The sequence below is a fragment of the Malurus melanocephalus genome, unplaced genomic scaffold (assembly GCF_030028575.1).
Source record: "Malurus melanocephalus ecotype Western Australia unplaced genomic scaffold, MMel_1.1 scaffold_195, whole genome shotgun sequence".
NCBI lineage: Eukaryota > Metazoa > Chordata > Aves > Passeriformes > Maluridae > Malurus > Malurus melanocephalus.
The window spans coordinates 187,880-210,890 of NW_026623427.1; positions in this window are offsets into that span (position 1 = coordinate 187,880).

Genomic DNA, 23,011 nt, shown 5'->3' on the forward strand with positions numbered 1-23,011 from the left:
TTTTTCAAGCTGTTCTGTCTACAAACAAATTCCTCTTACTCTTTCTGTAATATTCCTCTCAATATTTTCATTTAGACTCACCCATTGATAGGGAGTGAAAAGTGTCTGGAAGCTTTTCTAAAGACTGATCTTAGAAAGAGATGATATTTTTGATCAAATCTGCAATCACAAATGTACATTAAAAGACCCCATCCATAGACACTGTCACATTATATCATCTTTGCAGGCAAACCAAACCACATAATTCTTAACAGAAAGACTAAAAAATGTAAATAAATATAGAATCTGTATTATACATAAAACTTTAAAATATGAGAATTGAGGATTAGACTCAGTGCATGCTTGTATGGATGTTATCTGAATTTGAAAATAATGTAATTCTTTTTTATGTTTCAGAATGTGGGGAGAGATTAATCTGTCAGATTAAAATGCCCAGATTTAGATGTATACATGTAAACCATGTGACAAAAGTCAGTGGAGATCTACAATTTAATGTAGCAGCCTCAGTTGGGGTTTCAGATCTGAGATATTCTGAGGTAGCTTTTATACCTAAAGTAACTTCCAATCTTCTTCTCAAGAAAATTAAAGACTAACCCACAGATCCTCAGCAAAACCTGGTAGCCTTATGTGGAYACCTTGAAAATTCACAGATACCTCAGATACCTCACACGTAAACAACAGCCTTTGACACAGAACATGTCAACAAATGAGTTTAGGGCCTGAATCATCAGGTTTTCTGCTCAAATGCTTTACATGTTGCTTATGCTAAGGATGTCTAGTGCAAATTGATAGGATCAGGTTCCAGAAAATGTTGCAGTTTCCTGGTTTTCTTCTTCATAAATGTGAACAAGAATTATGATGCTGCTTCTCTTTTATGTAGCAGTCTAACAATCAGAGTAAGAGGAAAGAGAAAAGGAGAGCTTTCTGCTTCTTCATGGTCTTCAATATGTAGATAGTTGGGTCTTCTACTTCCTGCTGGTGTGCCCTGACCTTCAACTKATCATGGTGCACTCCCCATCCATCCACTTTAGGATATAACACACGAGACATTCTGAAGGCCAAAGAGATTCAATACTGACTTTAGAGAGTTCATCTGGTACTTACTGAAGATATGTCAGTTTATACTGCAAATTATGACTGGTAAAACACCCTTTCTACCTTTCTCTTTGAAAGAAAATGTCCACAGCTACAGGAAAATGTTGCTGATATGCATTAGGCACTCTGAGGAGACAGAGGCAGAATWATATCTAAGGAGATATTCATTGACCAGACTGATAGTGCAGGCATCCACATCAAAGTCTGTTACCAGAAATTGCTGTCAATAGGAAGAAATATGTTGGTCTAAAGCATTATCACCTGATAAAATAGATATTTATAAATAGGTGATGAGAGATAAGTAATTCCCAAAATAAGATCCAGTCCATCTAACATTAGAAATCTAAGTTAGGAGAATAAATCCTCCCTCTGGAAGCGTTAAAGGGGAGCCATTAGGCTAAGTGTGCAAGGAATGAATAATTGTTTTCAACAGCCTTAGGGCCCTAAAGTGAAGGCCCAAGTTAGGCAGTACTCTTTCCCCCATTGCTACATCTTAATGGATTCCATTTATATGGGAAACAGTGAGATTTTTAAATTGGGACAAATCAGGGCATGTTCATAAGCATAACTCTAAGTTTCTTAGGAAATGCGGTGAAATAGTAAGTAGAGGGCTTTTCTTGTGAGAAATGTTTTGGGTACAGATTTGGACTTTAGTTTTGGACTCACTTCTTGCTAATGCTTTTATTAGCTRTCACCTTACTCTCTTAATACACTACAGCAGGAGCTCACTGACTAGCGCAGGATTCTAGGTGGTGCCTAAATTATGTTGATTTTAGGTATTGATGTCCTTTACTGGCTGTATTTCGAACAKAAAGAAAGTTATATGAAAATTCTCAGTCACTGAGGAAAAAAAAATGAGACGATTACATACAAGTGAAAACAGGAGGCTCACATAAAGCACAGCTTTAGCTATAAATTTTATTATTGTAGCAAACAGGGTGTTTTGTCCTCTGAAAATATGAATGGGGGTATCAACTTCTTCCTCTGGCAGTTACTTGTGAATTTGATGATAGAACACTGACTCTTTATATACAAGGGCCTTTTGGATGGTTTCTTCAAAGGCTCAGTTGCTTGTAAGGGTACCAAGACTGGCAATAAATAACTATTACCATGCCAGTCTGTTTCTAGGATGGTGTGCCTTATGTGTAYTCACTTGCACAATACGCTGAATCACATGAATTTCTCTGCCTATTGTATTTTAATAACCCTTATGAACTGGAGTTGGAGTGTAGATTTGAGGCTGTTTGYTAGCTATACCTGTAGGATACTATGAGCAACTGATGATGAATTAATATTTACTCAGCTGTGTATTTTGCCATCTCCAACCTGGTTGCAGTTTACTAAAACAAGTATTAACTTGCATAATTGTATTCTGCAAATAGCTCATCTTATATTCCAAAATGCCCAACGCTGTCTTATAAAAGTGAGGATAGAGTCTATTTCCCCAAGTCACTAGTTCATTAAAAGAATTGGACTCCCTTTGTTTCTGTATGGTGTTTGCAATTTGTTTCTCCAAGTAATTCTGCAGTGAGGATGCTCTTTGTAACAGCTGGTCTCTTCTATAAAGGGGCCTAGATGCTAGATTCACCCATTTTTCTCTTAATTCTAACTATGGAGCACTGACCTGATAAATGAATTTTTCCTAGATGTTGACTGGCAATTCCTTGTGTACCCTTGAGGATATATCCTTTGTGGTGACACAAATGAAAATTGCAAGCTTCCAGAACAGCCAGACCTAAACATCTGTCCAAGTAATACAGRAAATTATCCATCTCCTCTTGTTTCTAGTAGTTCTGGGTAAATTCCTGTGCAGAATTTTACTTCTAACACCTGGAATGCATTTGTAACATTAGATATGGCTCTGTTCCAACAGTACAAATATATCATCTTAAAGAAGTTCATGCAGCTAAATGTAGCTGCTTCTGATAATAAAAAWTTATCCACATTTTTATTGGAACCATTTGTGTATAAAATATTCAATTCTGTTGATGTTCAGATTAACTATACTGTTATTTAGTGCCTTGGAAATGTTTTCTTTCACACTGTGTAATAACCCTTTGGTTGATTTGGCCCCAATGGAAGATTTTGCCCTAAGTGTATACTTGGAAAAAATAACATCTGTTCCTGTAAAAATAAATTTGAGAAAAGGCAATTAAATAACACAGAACATTTGTGACTGTGTTAACTCCATGAGGAATTCTTGATAGGATCAGGACCTTTGTGACATAACATTATGATGATATATATGGTCTTTAACCAGATGTCATAAATACTCAGAGTAAGTCTCAATAAAGAGGAAACATTTCAAAGGAACATTCATCCAAACAATTATAATTTTAAAAGACTGTTTAGTTAAAGAAACAAGGAAAAATTGAAATATGAGAGTAGGAAGAAAGATTATTATTCATCTTCACAGAAATGATGACTTACAAAGAACATCAGATCCTCCTGACAAATGAACTCAGAAGTGGGTGTCTGACTTACTAAGAAACTGATTCATTCCTTTTGAAAGATGTAAAAATTCRAAAATATCTTAGTTTCTAAACTTACTTAACATAATTACGACACATATGAAATTGAAATTCATATTAAGAAATGGAATAGGTGACTGCTTTTGTCTCATATGGAATTTGCACTGGTATTCAATGTTAGGAGTAGTTACATTTTAGTGTATCATGAAGAACTCTGACCCAATCATGGAATTTATACAGAACGTTGCTTTTTAGAGCTATAGTTCAATCCAGTAGTTTCCTTTTCCTAATTCATATTTCAACAAAACAGATTCTGAAATGGCAGGGCTTATTACCCAGGATTTCAATTTTGCAACATATTACACACATGATTAGCTTCAAGAATATAACCACTCATGCTGCATATGAGCTCACCAGTGTGGCTATGTCAGATAAAGACCTCCATGAGTACAATGGGACAGTCTTAGTTGTGATTTGACAAAATATGTTTGCATATAATATATATATTATAGCTATATTTATGTTCATAAATATGTGTCCCTAGCTAGAATTTTTCCCAGCTAGTTGAAAAAAAAAAGTCTAAAAATCTAAAATGTCTAAAATCAAGACTATCGAGCATCTCTTTCCCATCTTTGCTGTTTAATTCCCTCCTGTTTATGAATTYCCTCCTGTTTATGAGGAAGAGAAGACTTAGGTGGGCCTATAAAGTAGGAATTTGTAAAATGAGGGCTAGATTTATACTCTTCAAGAAAGTGTTMAAATCATGGATTAGGAGATGAGATTGAGCTGTGTAAGTATAGGTCACTAGTACCAATTCTTGTGGCTTGGTGTATGTCTTGTGTGCTCCCTGTGAATATCTCAGGCAACATGCATCACTTCAAACTAGTAGATATCTGTGATTAACTGGCTRAAATAAGATCAATATTACACAGATACCTAGGACGCGGATGTGTAAATTAAAGCAAGACAAATCATACCCACAGTTACACAAAACATAGAAGACAGACAATGAGGAACAATCATTTCAAATTTGTTGTGGGTGATCTCCAGCGAGAACTACCTATCCTACATGTGTGTTTATATTATGTACATCATTCATGTCCAGATGGTACAGAAAATAGTATTCAGTGCAAGAGACASTTCTGAAACAGGCAAAATAAAGCTGTGCTACTATGGGTCAATCAACAGCAGATGTTCTTGTTCCTGCTCTCTTTCCTTGCTCATGTGTCCTTCCATGTTCTCTTCTGCTTTTGCAGTTTCACCTTTTCCTCCATGCCAAGTATGTGCAGCCACTGCCAGGGTTTAATCAAAATTACTAATTCAGCTGAAAAATAAACCTCTTTTGACTTTCCAATTTAGTTTCCAATTGATTTAGAGGGCTAAGAAAATGCACAGAGTAGTCAAAAAAGGTCAGGTACAGTGGCTRATGTGGAGAAAAGGAAAAGGAATAAAGGATGGGATCAGAATAAAAGAGAGGGGGACAAAGACCAGGAAAAAGGAAGGGGCTGGGTTCAGTAAGAAGGAACAGGACTTCCTCTTTTGTTGTCATCAACTCATGTACTTAGATCATATGYGCATGAAATCAGAGACCTTTTTCAACCTATTTTCTGAAACCTTGTATTCAGTGGCAAAGTAGAAGGAGAAATGAGGTTTTTTTACAACTCATTGAGAAAACATTAATTAGTCACTAAATTACAGGAGATGTTATCTAATCTAACAGAGAGATATCCCTGAGCAAGTAAAATAATGCTTACTTTAATTAAGAAGAATAAGCAAACTGTCTCTTGAATAAGGAGGAAATAAAAGTTTCAGGTAGAAAGATTAAATTTGTCTGAACCCTTGGAKGATTTCAAAAGTGAGATTGGTTGCCACAATTCAGCAAGGAAATCTAATCTATAGTTAATTCAAAAAGTGTTAGTGCAGAAAGAGGGAATGCCTCAAAGCCATGAATACTGGCAGAAAGTCAGATGGATAAAGGTGAAACAGAGTGCCTTTCATATATATAGATCTGTAACATTTTGATGTGTTTTAGATGTTGTGGATAATATCTTTATTTACATCTGATATTAATTTAGTTTTAATTAGGAATAATTGTACTACAATTACATGACARCATTTCCAGTTCAAGGATCTGAAAAATCTGTCAGTGCATCTTGGAGATTTTACCGAGTAATTGCAGTATGGGTTACTTAAACAAATAACTTGCAAGTAACTTTATCTAATAATCTTCACGGAACTCAAAGATTCACAAAGAGAATTCCCACATTTCTCTTGCAGTGGCTGGTTGGATAGCAACAAATCTGGAAGGTCAGAGCACCAGCAATAACTAAGAAAAGAGTGGCATCAAGGATGTTGAGCTTAAAATTTGAAAGCAAAGGGTTACCTAGCAGTTTCAGGCTTTATTTTTCTTTCCTAAATTYGGAGAAGAAATGGAGCATAGAATTTGGAAATACTGGGATAAAGATTAACATGAAGGGACAAATTGTCATTCAACTTAGTGCTCAGTATTTATTAAATGACAGTGTAGATGCAGTCTTGACCTCTGAAGAGAGGTCTTCCAGTTCTCAGGTGACTGAGATCATGAATATTGCTATGAAAGCCTATAAATTGCACCAAATTCCCAGGAACAGCACTACACCCATTGTGAGGGAAGCCAACAACATTAAGATCATGATTCTTTTTCATTAAGTGCAAGAAGTATTTGCCAAGGACTTTATTACWAAGATTTGTGTGCCCTACATGGATTTTAGGATATCTAGCATATATTTTACTTATTGAAAATATTTTCTATTGCAAGTATTGAATGATAGYCAAGATTTGTTTAATGGACCAAGCTAATGATATCTAAGAATTTCGGTCTGAAAACCAAGGCTGATATTTGCACGATTCTGACACTCAGAAAAGAAAGTAATTTCTTCTGCATATAAAATTTCCAGGCATTCTGGTATTAAAGACTAGTGGAACTACAAATCATCACAAACTCTTTCTGATTATGAAAGTCAGCTGCAGCTCAGGGTARCTTCTCCAGTGTAAGAGTGTATTTGTCCTGCTGATTTTGAAGAGAAATTAAACTAGAGACAATCAAAACAAAGCAGTGTTTTCCTTAAAGAGTTGATGACAGAACACGCCTGTGAACAAAACATTTGTGACAGATGTTACTACTCTAAGTAGTACTTAGAGTACTACTGGACACACACGGATACATAGAACAAATTTTTCTTTACTCTTTAATATTTTTATTTTAATAATTTTCTGATGTAATTTTTCACCAATTGCAGTGCCAGTGTTTTCACAAGTTATAGATCAGCCCTATAYATGAAAAGGACATGTAAGTTGTTCTGTTACATCATAGAACTAATTAATTATCTCTTGGTAGTCAAACCTTGTATCCATGGACACCTCCATTCTGCAGAACTCCATTCAGAAGCTAAAAAGATGCACTTAAGCACTTTAGTAGTTTCATAATCCAGTTAAATATATTTCAATTCAGCCAATGATTTTTATCATTTTGTAACATGRTTCTTTGTTCAGAGTTTGATTTTCTCCACATGTTGTCACTCATTTCAGATAAATTTCTGAAGAATTTTAACTTCTTTTAGTCTAAAAGRAAAGAAAATATATAGCGCCTCTTAAAAGGCTGAAACTAAAAAGAACCACTCTTGGCATGATCCTTGGAATGTTTATCCTTTTCATTCTAAGCAGTCAGTTGATAGAAAGCAGAAATAACTGAAAGCACAAGGAATTAAGCACAATGCTGTGGGGTTTTTCTATATGAACTATATTTAAATAATGTTACTAATCCTGTGTTCCCACAGCAGCCTAAACGGATATAAATACTGGCTGCTGCAGTCCCATCCTCTAYTGCATCTCATTCATGTGTTCCACCTCCCTTCTTAACCTGGCTTTGGGGTTTGCTGGGCCCTTATTTACCTGTCTTGTGTTCAGTGGCACAAAACCCTAATTTGKCTCTCAGAAGGAGCCAATGATAATTAAACTGAGTCCCACAAAGGTTGTATCAACTCATACTTGAGATTTAAATTAGTGCAAGATTACAAAAGCTGGCAGCCATTGACTCATAATCTGCATCAAGCTCTTCCTGATTGCTCTTCTCTCTTCCTCAGTTTTTTGGCTCTATGGAATTCTAAAGTCACTTTAAGAGGACTCTGTCATTATAGGTACTATTCTGAATCTCCCAAACTATGGTAAGAATTTAGCCTAGGAAATTAAATGGTGATTTATATAGCAGGATATAAAGCATAGTGTTGATGAGCAGACTAGTTCATTTCATTCAAATGAGATAGTTTGCTGTATCATTGATATTTATTTTRTCATTTTATTGTGACACACTATAACAACCATAAAAGCTCAGTGAGCTGCTCAAGTTAATGAAATGGCAGAAAAAGTGCACATATTCAGTTATTTAAAACCATACACACAGGTATATTTTTGTATAGATAGCTATATACACATACAGATATATGATAGTATAGCAGACTATTCTTGTCTCAATACTCATTGCWTCTGAACTGTGCCTGAACTGTGCCTGTGCATTCTTAGTGTCTGAGGACAAAGAAAGTAACTTCTCACAGTGTATTGGGTTTGCCTTTGAAATAATAGCACAGAACTATTGACAAAAGGCTCACCTAACAGCAGAGCTGAGATTAGGTGCTGAGGGTTATTGTCTTCCCCAGTCTCAAAGCTATGTGAAATGTCAGTTAATTGAAAATGGTAATTGTTCCACACAACATCAACTGTTTCATTCCAGGAAATGTGCTGCTCTTAAATTAATAGCCATCGATCCAGAGGTATTTCATGATTCTTCTCCATCGTTTTCTCAAATTATCCAGCTATCAGTCCTTGGGAGAAAACCTATTTCACCATTTTTATTGACCATTCTTTGCTGAGTGACCTGGCTTCCTGTTCAGATAGACTAAAATAGGTCTATCCATCTGAATGTTTGTCAGGCAGACTGAGACACCTAACTTTCAAAATACCTACTACTCTTTACTATAAATACTCATAATGAAAACTGTTAAGTAATAGTACAAAGCAGTTACATGGTTATTACTGATTAATACAATGAAGTACRCTCTCATGCTGGGAAATCGCTTTTGTGATAGTAAAAATAGTTCCTTTCAATAGTGCATTTCAATAAAACTTTAATTCCAATTTGATTTCTTATGAAGGAATGCAGGCTATTTGGGTTTTTTTTTTGTTTGCTGAGGAAATAGATTATTTTTACAACCTATTTGAATAACAAATAACAATATGTCTTCATTATTGCACAGAGAACAGTTGCAAATGCTGTTGCGTTACTTAGCTGTTCCTTTGAAAACTTAGCAGAAAAATTAAGTGGTGCATTGGTGTTCTTCCACTGTGGAGACAGTTTACCTTCCTTATATAGTCATTTAAAAAAATTAAAATACTATGTAGATAAGCAATTGAAAATATTTATAGAGATACAGCTCATAATTCTTTCTGTGTTTGCAATTTAGTAAATTATCATGCAGCAAATTTAAAATTTAATTTCAAAATAAACTGTAAATTTYATCAGTTAATGATTTTTGGTAGTACCAAATAACAAGAGTCATATTTTTTCAAAGCTTTTACTTCCATTTTAACTTGGAACAGTTTCACCTTCACTGATATATTAATAAACTGTCGTCTATTTATTTCTAATGTTTAGATCCCAAAGTGAAATTTACATATAAAGAAGGATGCCAAAAGTGTACATAAATATAAAGTCTGAAAATAAGATGATATTAATATCAGTTGTGCAGTGGCCTAGAAAACGCCTCCTTTAATCTCARAAGAAAATACTCTACATTTCTCTCTTCAAGGGCTTTTTCTTTAAAAGGAGRTGCAATTTAATATAAACTCAAACCATTGCCAGCAGGAAAGAAAAAGCAGTCTTGTGTAATATAAGATACTCKTCTATTGTTTCAAAAATAATAGGCTGGTTGCAAAGAGTTTTTCTATGTGATCTTAAGTTGTATTTTTGTCTTCTTTTATATTTTAATAGACAGTTTTATATTAGAAATGGAAGAAGGAAATCTGATTAAAGTTTCTAGGACAGCTACAGTATAAAATCAGTCGAAATTACATTTCCACATGGCATACATAATGAATTCAGATGTCATATACCAGTTTTAATGCTCAATATGGTTTATAGTTAATAGAATCAAAAGGCATGTGAGCCAGGGAATATTTTAAGAAAAAAGTTACAGCAGGTCAGAGGGAGTGGAAAAGATCCCTAGGCATATGGTACAAAGTAAATGAAAGCGAAAACAACTTTTGTAAAGAAATGTAAAGGAGGCAAAAGAATTAATTACAAAAGAGAAGCAGTTTTTGCATCATTTATGCCTGTGACAGTAAACACACGCACARTTCATCACATTTCTTGCCATTTTGTTCATATGTTCTCTTTCAGCTGTGTAGTTTCAAAGCAAGTGTGAATCAGAAATAACTGAATAATTGATTTGGTGGTGATGCAAAGAAGGGTAGTTTTGGTCATGGGGGCAATTTTCCTCTTCCAGATCAATTTTTWATTTAATTTTTCTTTTTCAGATCTTGTGTCAGCGACTTGTCTCCATACTCTGTTTTATTCTGTTTGAAAATTTTRACTTGATTATTGCTTCATTAATTTTATTTGTAAAAAATGAACAAGGGTCATTTGAAATTATTGAAACTTCAACATCATCCCTCATGTGCTGCTCTAAGTTCACATTGTTCTGAAAGGTTACCTGTTATTTGACAGCTTTTGGGAAATTTGAACCACTGGGGCAAATTTGTAGAGCATTGATACTCAATTTGAAATATCTGAAAATATTTGAACATGTAAGCATAGCTCTAAGTGTGTTGCTGTTCATTAATAAGCCTTGAAGATCACAGTAATTTCTAGCCTTTGGAGCTTTATCTCTTTAAAGTTTATATTAGGGGCTAAAGGCTGTCTTTCTCAAAGTGATTTCACATTAAAATATCATAAAAATAACATTAATTATAGAGATGAATATTACAGATGTAGATAACAGCTGAACATTGAAAGCACTAAGCAAATCTGCAAGATAGCAGTAATGACTTAATTAAAATAAAATACATCTATATCTGAGCACAGCAATAAAGGAAAAAGRGGCAGCCCACAGTAACAAAAACACGAACGATTCAGCTGAAGTATGTAAGAGTAGTGTGAAATAGATTGGCTCAGGTAAGTCTAATTTATGCCAGCCTTAAACATTAGCATTCCAATGGCTGCCAGAAATTTAGAATATGTTATCTTTTGAGTGCCAGATAGTTTAGAGGGTAACTACCAATTACCCATAAACTGAGTCATATCAGAAATTACTTAATGTTTTATTTCCTCCCATGGCCAAGCTGGCTCTGATACCTTTGCAACAGACTTCATTAACTGTATTTCCTGATTTAAAGGGAAGCTGTCCTTTCCCATCAAATGGACTGAAATGACCTCAGGGGGAAAAGTTGGTGCCAAGAAGCAGAGTTACACMGAGGCCTTTTCACATGAGGTGATATTCTGTCTGGTGCATATGGCCCACACTTGGCCCATGCAAAGCTTATCTTCAGTTCTGGTCTGGTTTTAAGAAACATTTACATGTCTCACTCTACACGTTCTRTAAATTCAACTGTTTGTAATATATRTGCAATTATATTAATGTTTTAAAAAATACATTAAATGCCTGTAAGTAAGCTTAAAGGGACCTGTATTTTCTTTCTCAAGTGTGGAGGGGATTAAAAACCAGATTCYCCTCATGTTAACCTTTTCTACATGGTCTTTAGATGGAAAAAAGCCACAGAACAATTCTTATTGGAGATACAAATGGTTATTATAATATATAATGTTATATTTTATGTATATAATGTTACATGGTATATATATATATATATAACATATAAGAGTTATAATAATCATAACTACAATTTACCATTTTTGCCACTCTGTTTCTGTCACAAACCRTGAGACCTGTTTCAAGAAAGTGGCAAATACAAACTCTTATTTTTTTTAAAAATCGCATAGCACTTGCTTTCTTTTAACCATGCATTATCTTCCTGTTAAAGACAAAAAGAAAGAGCAAAAGCCTGACTGAATCAGCAGCAGCAGACTTTGGCAGCATTAGTCCACACTGCATGCTCCCTGTAAGCAAAATGAGTATCTATTCTATGTCTCATATTGATGTCAGTCAAGTAGAATGGATATACTGTAGGAACATCCAAAATGGCTGATTCTGTATAGATTTGCRTTGTTTTCATACAAACATTAAAATAATCACTGAAAATCATAGAAATTGAGTTAAGATTATGTGGAATTTACATCACTTTAATGGTTCTCTATAGAGGCTCAATGACAAGAGACTAGAAAGGGGAGCTTTAATTTGCATGTAGTGTACACATTMCATTTCTCCATTAATTAGGAGGCTTGTATTGAATATTACTATTAATATAGAAATCTGTACTGACCAAGGTTTGTTTTTTTTTTTTTTAAGTGAAAAGACTAAACATTGTATCCACCTCACAAATTTTCACTATAATGATACTAACGATACTTTTCCTTCCCTGAAATATTTCTCTTCACTGGAGAAAAAAAAAAATATTTCCCTTGCTATACATGTGTCTGCCTGTTCAGGTTCTCATATTATGTTCTGAAACTATTAAAAATAATTTAATGTGGGAAATATTTATTTACCTTTGCAAAAGATAACACAATTTTCTTCCCATACTATAAAAAAACTTCACTATTTTATTTGAAGGCTCTCTGAAAATATCAGTTTAAAATAACAGAAATTTAATTTCACGTAAATGAGGAGTTACTTTATCTTAACAAAAAAAAAAAAATGAAATTTTAGTCCATTAATTTTCATAAAGTCTGATCTTGCAGTCATTTTCTAGACTCATACAAAGTTACTTGCAAATTCAGAGAGATGYTCCATATGACTTGGTGAATAAATAGTGCAGATGCTGCCTAGACAACTAGGTCTGCATTTAGATAAATAAAAGAGCAAATTTGAAAGAAAAATGAAGTCTGAAAATATGATTTTGACTGCTGTCTGTAGATGGATGAGAAGGAAACAAATTGTGTTGAACGTTTGCCAGAAATAATGAGAATTAATTGTAACACCCATCAATTCAGAGAGAGATTGGATATGCAAAATATTTAATATTACCACTGTTACCAGAGCTCCCTCTCTGGTAGACCTGCCCTTAAGTAAACTTTAGTTTTCCATCAGTCTTTCCTCTTCACTTCAGCACTTTGCCAGGATATCTGAACAGCACGTAGATATCTTTCTACAGCAAGTAGAAARGTCTCATTTTCCTACTTTTTTTCTATTTAGTGTCATCTTATTGAGRTAATCATGGTTTTAGTGCAGTATACTCTGATAGAATATTGATTAAGTCCCATTCAATGGCTACTTCAGAGCTACTTAATTTTCAAAATATCACTGAGGCATAAGTTAATTAAACTACAGAGATTTCAGTCAGTGATGGAAGAAGCAATATTTGATATAAATAGCTGTAATTTTTTACTGAAATCCCTATTAKGAAAAAAAATGTATGATGATATATCACCAATGTAATTAACAGTCTTTTTATAAGTCATGGGAGAAGACATATCAAAAGTAAGTCAGCTGTTCCTGGGCAGGTAAGCAGGTTCATTGTTGTTTCTTCTTTCCATGCCTGTAGGGCAGAACTCAGTCAGACAGTAAAATTTAATGATGTACAGTCTGATATTAATTGTGCATGTACTCATGGGTCACAGTAAAGAGTTTGTCAGAGGTGGCAGCTTGCCGCAGGTGTTTAATGTCACATGATTCATGGTAAATGACTTGAAGCTCCCAAGTATCTACAACTAAAAATAATTCTGCTCTCTGCAAGTGCCCTCCAGAGCAGAGTGGCTATCTGTCAGCACAAGATAGTGGGTAGCTACTGACTCCTGTTAGCACACTGYATGAGCCATTTCTCAAGGATAAAAAAGTGATAATGGCCAACTTTGTCATTAGAAACCATGTTCTTTGCAATATTAATTTTTAATATTTTCCCTTACCAGCAATATAAAAACTAGCTTGTATCTTTATCATATGTAATATAAAAATTGCAAAAGCTCCCATACACCAGACTTTCAATACAGCAGCAATTTTTAAAGTTTCTTTGCCCATGTGTTCAAAGATAGAAGCTCCCTTCTTTTCCCCATTTATTACCTTAAGTGTAACTGGAAGGTATTCTTTGGGCTTCCACACACATCATACCCAGAGCAAATGATGGGGTGGTGGACATTGGAGATTTTGCATTATTGACAGTGCTAAGCACATTTGAAAATTTAATCTTTTGAAATTTTATAGTTGACTTCAAATCTTCATCACTGTCATGCTTCTAAAATTTCTAGTGCAACTTCTTGCTTCCACTTCTACTTAGAATTGAGAAAAGCATTAACACAAAGCTGAAAAAAATCGTAGAAAGAGGTCTAGTACTTTGAAAAATACTAGGTTCTTATTTTTTTTTTAATAAGAACCATAAAACATACTCTTACTTCACATGATCTATCTTGCTCAGCCCAGCATAGAACTCAGAATAATTCACCGTATAAGATCCCTAATTTATCATTTAAAATTTAGAGTAAATGTACAGGCATACAATAATTTTGAAAGCATAACTTTCTATTCAGAAACAACACTACTAAGTTTAAAAACATGTCAAATGCTAGATGGTTTTTCAGTGTGAAAACTTCTAAAACATATTAATGGCTAACCAGATTTCAGCAATGTGTCCCTCTAAGGCGGACAAGGACATCTTGTTGCTCAAATCATATAAAGAGGATACTTTCCAGCACTTCCCTGTGTGCTCCCAACACTGGCAAGGGGAAATACATCAGCAGCATCTTCAGCACTCAGTGTCTGCAAAAGCATCACTAGCTGGACAAGGGATGTGCTTGTCCTGATCTATTCCATGCTSGTGTGCTCTCACCTCACATCCTGTGTGCAATTTTGGGCACCACAATTTAAAAAAAAATATAAAGTTATTAGAAAATGTCTAAAGGACAGCAACAAAGGTGGTGAAGGGTCTGGAGGGGAAGCCATATGAGGAGTGGCTGAGGTGACTTGGTCTGTTCAGCCTGGAGGAGACTGAGGGGAGATCTCACTGCAGTTACAATTTCCTTGTGAGGAGAAGAGGAGGGGCAGACACTGATCTCTTCTGTGGTGAACAGTGACAGGACCCGAGGGAATGGCCTGAAGTTGTGTTAGRGAAGGTTTAGGYTGRATATCAAAAAAAAGTTCTTCACCCAGAGGGTGGCTGGGAACTGGAACAGYTCCCCAGGAAAGAGGTCACAGCACCAGCCTGACAGAGTTCAAGAAGTGTTTGGACAATGCTCTCAGGCACATGGTGTGATTCCTGGGGCTGTCCTGGGCAGGGCCAGGAGCTGGACTTKGATGATTCTTGTTTGTCTCTTCTAACTCAGGATATCCTGTGGTTCTATGACAGTACAATAATCCTCTATAGGAAAACTGCCTGGCACATGTGCAGTGAGTTAACATTTCAGTGTCTCTGAACAGTTTAACTTCCCTTCTCCAGCTCTGCATCATGTCCTTTCCCTAGAGGTTTTTTGGAACCTGCTTGCCTTGTTCCYAGTGGAAATCTAGACACCAAATGTCCTCTGACATCTACAATTCTGGCARATGTCTTCCCAAAGATCAATGCAGAAAGTTGACATTCTTTTAACACAGGGAAGCTAGTGAGAGACTAAACCGAGACTCTCAAATTTAGGCATCAGAAGTTGAATGCCTCTGCAGGTGCTCAGTCAAAAGATTTGCAATTGTAGGTTCCAGTCAATGGGAGAGGAAGAAAACACTACCAGAAGATGTTTCGGAARACTGRGTTAAATGCCCTGAATTGTTCTGACTTTTCTGGGCAATGTTTTAGCAGTTAGTGTAGTAAGAATAATGAGTCAGATTATTGACAAGAGGAAGCTTCCTACCTCTGTCTGGGAAGGAAAAATTAGAGGTGAATATTGCACCACAAAGCTCTTTAAAGTAGASCCCAGAGATTCATGTTTTCCTTTTAATGTGAAGGCATGAACTGATGTWACTCTTTTACAGCACATGTCATTTAGGAAAGTTTCCTCTTTCAGSTGCCTCAATAGATAATTGAAAGTGATAAAGCACTCCAGAGATTTTTAGGTCTACTGAATTATTCCCTGAAGGCGTGACTGGCTAGAGGGGAAAACCTTGGTAATTAAGATTGTGAATTAGAAACTTCAGTTAAGAAGGTTGGACACAATCCAAGGAGATTTAAAGAAAAAAAGTATAAAATATTACAKCTAAGAGAAGGTATTAATACTGTATATGAAAACATACACATCAACTGGATTTTTTTTCACCCTAATGGAAAAAAAAATCCTAACATAAGCATAATGCATATATTTAGAGATCCTTCAGCCTGCCAAAACTTTTGAAATTCTGTCTGTATGTGTACCTAATTTTTTGCCTGATTTTTAAAATACCTGTTACTGGATATTCCAGTCATTCTTTACTGTGACTGTGAATAGGTTCACACAGACCATGAAATCAGTTGCAAAAGAGTTATGGTGTGAGAAACAGTGGAAAGGTAAATAAGTACTACTTGGTCTTTGCCAGTGAAGTTGATGACAAAAAACACTTTACTTACAGATTTTGACAAATTTAATTTATGCAAATATATATACACACACACACACATACATAATTTTAGGAAAGGGTCTTTTTTGATTTGAAACCAAATCTGACCTTTAAAAAAAAAGAGGGGAGGTGGGAGAAATGATTAATGGTCTTAATGAATATGTAGAACAGGTGAGCTGGAAAGGTTACAAGTTAAATTATTTTTCTGCCTGTAAATGCAAATAGTTCCTCACACAGTTGGTTATGCACCATCGATGCAGGAATATTTGCAAATATTTTCTCAAATCCTATTCAAATGCTGCAAAATGCCAACATGTACTGTTGGTCAGTAAACAGATTGGAAGACACAGAGGGCAGTGTGCAATTATGACCAAGGAAAGAGTGAGAAGGCTGCTGTTAGGAGTGAGAAGAGGCAGAACTAAGCCAAGGAACTGCAGAAAAAAATATGTACTAATACATTAGAGGTCTGTGGGTAAAAATTTTGACAAATTCTTTCACAGCTTCTGCGTGCTAAATTTCTACTTCTAGTCTGTTGCTGTTGGAGAACTTTCTCCATGTAAACTCTTGGAAGTTTTGAAGGTGAAAGCCTTATTTATTSAATGAAACTCTAAGTACTTTTTGATAACAACAATTTAGTGAAATGAACTAATATATTTTGACTGAATCTACTTTTGTTCTAACACTGTTTGTAGTGTTTATAGACAGGCTTTGCAGATGTGCTTGTAATCTAATAGCAAAAAAAGAAGCAAAAAGTTGTATAGACCAGATGTACCATAGAAATGCATATAAACTATTAGCTGCTACAACAGAATCTGGAGAAGTGTATGAGAATTTCAGAAATATTCTGAAGAAATGAGGCAGAAAATAGTCTTTTAAGGCACATTGTAGCTGCTGATCTTCTTGCAGTCTTCTTTAAACACAAAATATGGCAAAGGTTTAAAGACAATTTTATAGATTGTCTTTAAGAGTGCACACATTCGAATAAYAGAGTTTGAAAGTTACTGACTATGCAACTTTCTCCACTCAAATTATCTCCATTATCTATATCTTTCATTAATACACTGATTCTTTTAATAATGAGTTCACTCTGCTTGTATACTTCTAGCTACAAGTGGTGTTCCATGTACCTGAATTTGGCAGCTGGGTAAGAACTACAAACATGGTCTGAGTGCTGTGTTTAACCTGACCATGATTTTTTTCAGAAGTCTTGGAGGCAGTTTTTCTTTGGAAAATGTGGCTCTCCATCCACATACTTTACTGTTTACAAAGAGTGGGAAAGACAAATGTAAGACTTCTCTGGGTGCAGAAAAGTCAGCTGGCAAAGAGATATTACCTTGAAACAGGTGTCAACTGGTTGGAAAAGTAAAGACAGGAAATAGAAAGCATTGTAATTGAAATGTCTAATTAGAGATGTTTGTAACAGATCTGTTTATGGCTTTGGCCATGTTTGGTACATCCTTACCCAGCACCACTTTCAGTGGTCAGGCTACTATTTCATCTTTGCTCATTTGCCTAAAACAACCAGGCTAGTTTGACTCATAAACCTAATAAAATTTGAATGAAAACTTAGAGGGTCATTTTATTTCCCTGGTTACTTAAAATTTGTGTTCCATTTCCCTAACGGTGAATTTTTCCACATGATCAAAGTAATGTGAATTCTTCATTGGATCAAGTTTTCCCTGCATGTAAAATGGGCAAATAAATATGCACAGAAAATTGATGATGTTATGGAAACTTCTGATCATCAAAATGAGAGAACTGTAAACTTGATATTTTAAATTTTAAATTCACAGTTACTTGCCAGTTTGAGAGTCGAACTTTGAACCCTCCATTTCTGGAGATGCATGAGAGCTGCTTCATGGAACAGCATGCACATGGTCAGAAGAATTTGGTCTTTGGATGTCTTGATAAGGAAGTTACATTGCTGTAATGGTGGAACCAGTTCACACCACAAGCATTTGAAGAAGAAATAGACAGTTGAAACTTTATGCTTATACTACCTACCTGCACTCCATTAATTATGGAATTAAGTGATCTTATGTTACCCTGCAGCTAGAGCATTAAAGTGTGCACTTCATAATGACCATGTGGAGGAGTTACAGAAATCACAGTTATTTGACATAAGAATTAAATGAGGAATAAATAATTTTCTATTATTATTTCTCTTTACATAAGCAAAACAGTTTCAAATGTCATTCATGGAGAACATGCTAGAGGGAAAAAGTGATTTCTTTAGTTTAAAGGAAAGAAAAAAAAAAAGAAAGAATAAAAGTTTTTTTCTTATATGCCTTATGTATTATGGCTTAACACAACAGTTTACTGATGGTTACATAATATCTTGGAAATGACAATTTAATAAAAACATTTTTCAGACCATGAGCTTAATGCTTAAAACCTTATTCTGAGAGCCTAGAAAATGATCCATTATAATTAATTTAAGCAATTTTCTAATTAGCTAGCAGGAGTGGAACAGATTTGAGTTGATGTGAGATATCTATTTAATAGAATCAATTCTTACAGTTTTAAAATTTCTTTAACCACAGCAGATGCTGCAACTCACTATAAAATGTTCATCCTGTCCTTAAGCATCCACAGATTTGATTGCAATGCATATACATAGGCTTTCAGAAGAAAATGAATCTATGATGATCCTCTATTATGATGACAAGTAGAAATACTATTTTTCTTACTAAAGTRAGCTTGTATATGTTTTTACAGTTTGTGAAGGATTTATTATTCTTGGCTGAACTTACATGGATAAAGTAGGAATTGGTCTGAATTTTGTCTGAAACCTGAACTGAATTTTATGGTTTATTTTCTTAGATTGACTCAGAATAGATTTTCTATTCTGTACATATAGTTAAAAATCCATAACATATACTTATGAGTCTATAATTGTTATGAATCTATAATATTGTTTTCATCTATATTCATTTTGGAATCTGTGTTTTTGTGCTACCTATCATTACATATTTTAAGTGGCTATTCAGCAGATTTGCTAGGTGAGATCTGGTAGTTCAAATTTATTGATGTCATAGTTTAAAAAAATATTGTATAAGCCCTAAGAGGTGTAGCGGGGCACTTATAGGAAATGTCAGAATATGTCTGTCAGCTCTGGATTTGTGTATCATCAATCTATATCCTGGGGCCCAAGAAACCAAAAATCCCTTGACTGCTGGCAGATTTCACCTGTGTCTTGCATTTTGCTAAACAGATGGGGAGCAAACTCCCTGTATTTCCTTCCTGAAAGAGGCAGAGAGGAAGAGTCTAATAAAAATTGCATAAATTAATGGCATTTCTGCTTGAAACATTTCTGAGTGAGTACAAGCAATAAGCTGGCATAACTGACTGCAGACAGTAATTTAAAGAAATTAATACATTATAAAGTAGAGCTGTCTTCCCTTCTAACACTGAATAAGGAGGTCACTGAATTATTTTTCTTTAATGAAGTCTGTGACAGGTATTTCCAACAGAGAGCTAGTAATATCATCAAACCCAAATATTAATATTTAAGATGTTCGGCTAAATCACAGTCTGGGGTTTGGTGGTTTTTTTTTTCCTTCTTTTTTTTAAAAGTAGGGATCCGTTCCTTGTATGTTGTTCTCAAGTAACTGGCAGAAAGATTAATCTCTGAAGCTTTAGGATCTCCTACCATTTACACCTATTTTTTTAGCAGAGAACTTTAAGGCAGGCATTTCACAATTCAGTGAATTGGGTCTGTTTTTCATTTGTTTTTTTTCAGCTTCTTACAGAGTTCTTGTTTCCTCCACCATTCCTAGAAAGTCGAGTTCAGGTAGAGGGCTCCAGGAAATACATCTCCTCTGCTGCCCTGATTGATTAGGAATTAAACAACACTACCCTTGGATGAAATTCTTCACTAGAAAGAAATTCTTTACTGTRAGGGTGGAGAGGTACTGAAACAGATTGCTCAGAGAGGTTGTGGGTGCCCCAAATCTTGGAGTACTTGGGACCAGGTTGGATGGGGCTTTGAAAAACCTGGTCTAGTGGAAGGAGCCCCTGCTCATGGCAGGGGTTGGAATGGGCTGCCCAAGGAGATGGTGGAATCACCATTCCTGGAGGTGTTAAAGGACAGACTGGATGTGGCACTCAGTGCTATGGTGTGGTTGACAAGATCGTGTTTGGTCATAYGTTGGACTCAATGATCTCAAGGATATTTTCCAACCTAATTCTGTGCTTCTGTGGGCCAGATGATCTTCCAACACAAGCCATTCTGTGATTCTAGGATCACTAAGATCTTGGATCGAGATACTACCGTGCAGGAAAAGACAATGACAGTGTCCACTGTGCCCTTCCAGAATCCCTCAGAAATTCTGTGGTCCATGTTATGSCTTTCACAGAGTGTTTCTGGACAGTGTATTTGTGCTTTGTATCACTTAATATAAACAGAATGTGCTCTGAAATTCCTCCCTGCCAGTTGCAGCCGGCACACTGTGCCAGTTTTGCTGTTCACCTTGTGTCAAGACATAGCTGATGGATCAGAAACTAGAGCCAGTTTTTCTTACAGCTGACCATCCAGAGTGGTACTTGAACAAAATTACTTTTAGGCAAATAATATTCTTTAATTAATTTTCAGCTTATTTACTATGCCTTAATATATTTCATTAGTGTGCTTACTTCAGAGATTCCTTTTGTGCCTTGAAATCAGAGATTCCTTTTGTGCCTTGATATTGAAAATATGCAGCCCTTTTTAGAATTGTGAACAGCATAGGAAAGGGCTTGCTTCAGGACTAAGCTCACAGATGAGTAGATTAATGCTGGGCATGTAGGACAAAGCATTTCAATACTTTTTATCAATTGGAATCTCATTATCTTTTTTGAAGRTTCAAGGCTTGTTTCAGAATTATAGTTTATTTGTTATTTTTATTCCTGATTGAACACACCATTTACCTATATTCACCTTTTTTTGTGTGTGTTTGTTCCTACTGACTTTGGGAGCTCCATATCTGGGACATGTTCTTTCACATTAAAGGCCATATGAAATTTTAATAGAAGAGTAAACGTGCCTGATGCATATATCATAGATTACATACTTTTATATAGAATTATCTGTTTTGTATCCCATAACTAGGAGGCATAGAACTTCATGATGAGATCTGTGACAAACAGAACTAACTGGATATTTTCTGAGACAGCTTTCAGCAGAAAATCTATTTGCTGAGCCCAAAATTTTTTCATTCCTGCATCYTATTGCCATATTCACTTCTATGGATTTTATAATAATCTAAAGTAATTCATTACATTTTTGCCTAGCTACCCTAGATCAGAGATTCAATACCTTTTTTAGGTTTGGATGATGTCTGATTACTACTAGTTTCTGGTTTGTGCAATCCCAAAATTTTGGGTCTGGGACCAGATCTAGGCAGGCCAGCTAGCAAGATAACTTTGGATAAGTATGCCTGATGAACTAATTATAAAATGTCAGAATTAGGTATGTTAAATACAGCCAGGAATACCTGAGTAGCTTTTGGCATGGAGACAGGAACTAAAAGTACTTGATAGAATAAACCTTGGCTCTGGCATCTGTCCCACAGAGCATGAACATCGAGAAATTTCTCTGATTTTCATCACATTATGACAGACGTTTTGTATGCTTCCTGTAAGAGTATATATTTACACAATAAAGAAACTGGACATAAATTATATGGAAAATGCATTAGTCAAGTAAAGTCTAATGCACTGATCAATCAATGGTAGATTTGAGTACAACCATGAYGGTATGATTATGATCAGAAATCACTGAAAAGGTAGAAGGAAATTACCAAGAACTTTGTTTTGACCTAAACGTTCTGTATAAAATGCAATTCTTGCAGTGAAGAAACAGAATRCCTTCACTAAATTGAGCAAGATTAGAGAATGGACAGCTCTTGGTAAAAACAGATTAGCAGGGCAGTAGCAAGCATGTTCACGTTATCAAGGATTGCCTTGACAAYGGAAAAGAACAAATCACACTCTGTGAATTTGAAATTGCTTTCCTAATGTTACTTTTCAAATRTACCTGTTTATCTCTAGACTGTAGGAATTAGCATCACACTACTTATTAGCAAAAGCTAACCTGTTGATTTATTTGAGGCGTTAAGGCCAGTGTTACTGTGACTTTTACCATAAAAGGTGGAGCTAAAAGAGTAGAAGAAAGACTTGCCACCCTCAAAGTCATAACAATGTTAAAGGTGCTATATTCATTCCATAATAGCTTTTGCGGTCCACATTTGAAGGAAAAAATTGTCTTTCCAAGACTGGCAGACCGTTAAGAATTCATGACTTGTTCACTTCTCTAATTCTGACTGCCACATTTTCTAGTTTGTTTTCTCTAGGGTGGTTTATTTAGAAGAATTTTCAATGTATGAAGCAGCGAAAACTTGGTCTGATAAATGTGGCCTCAACAAAAATTCCTAATTATATCTGATTAGGAAAAAGAGTTTCGATGAACTGATGAGAAAATTAAGCCCAAGGGTTTAGGAATAATAAATTACTGTACCAACATGTAGTATTTAGGAACTTGGAGTGGGATCCATGAAACCAGCCACATTTCTCAAAATCCTTGCCCAGAAAGACTCATTGTAACTATTTAACTCTGGAACCTCATGATGTGAGTACAGAGAGGCAGAGGCATGACCYCGTGGTCTCCACCCACACCACAGGGAGACCAAATATAGGATAGATCCAGTCCAAAATTAGGTATATACGTTATGCCAAGCCTGCATATAGATCCATCAGACTGGCCTTAATAGGTCATTGTTGTGGYTATCACCTGTGAGAGTGCTGCTACAA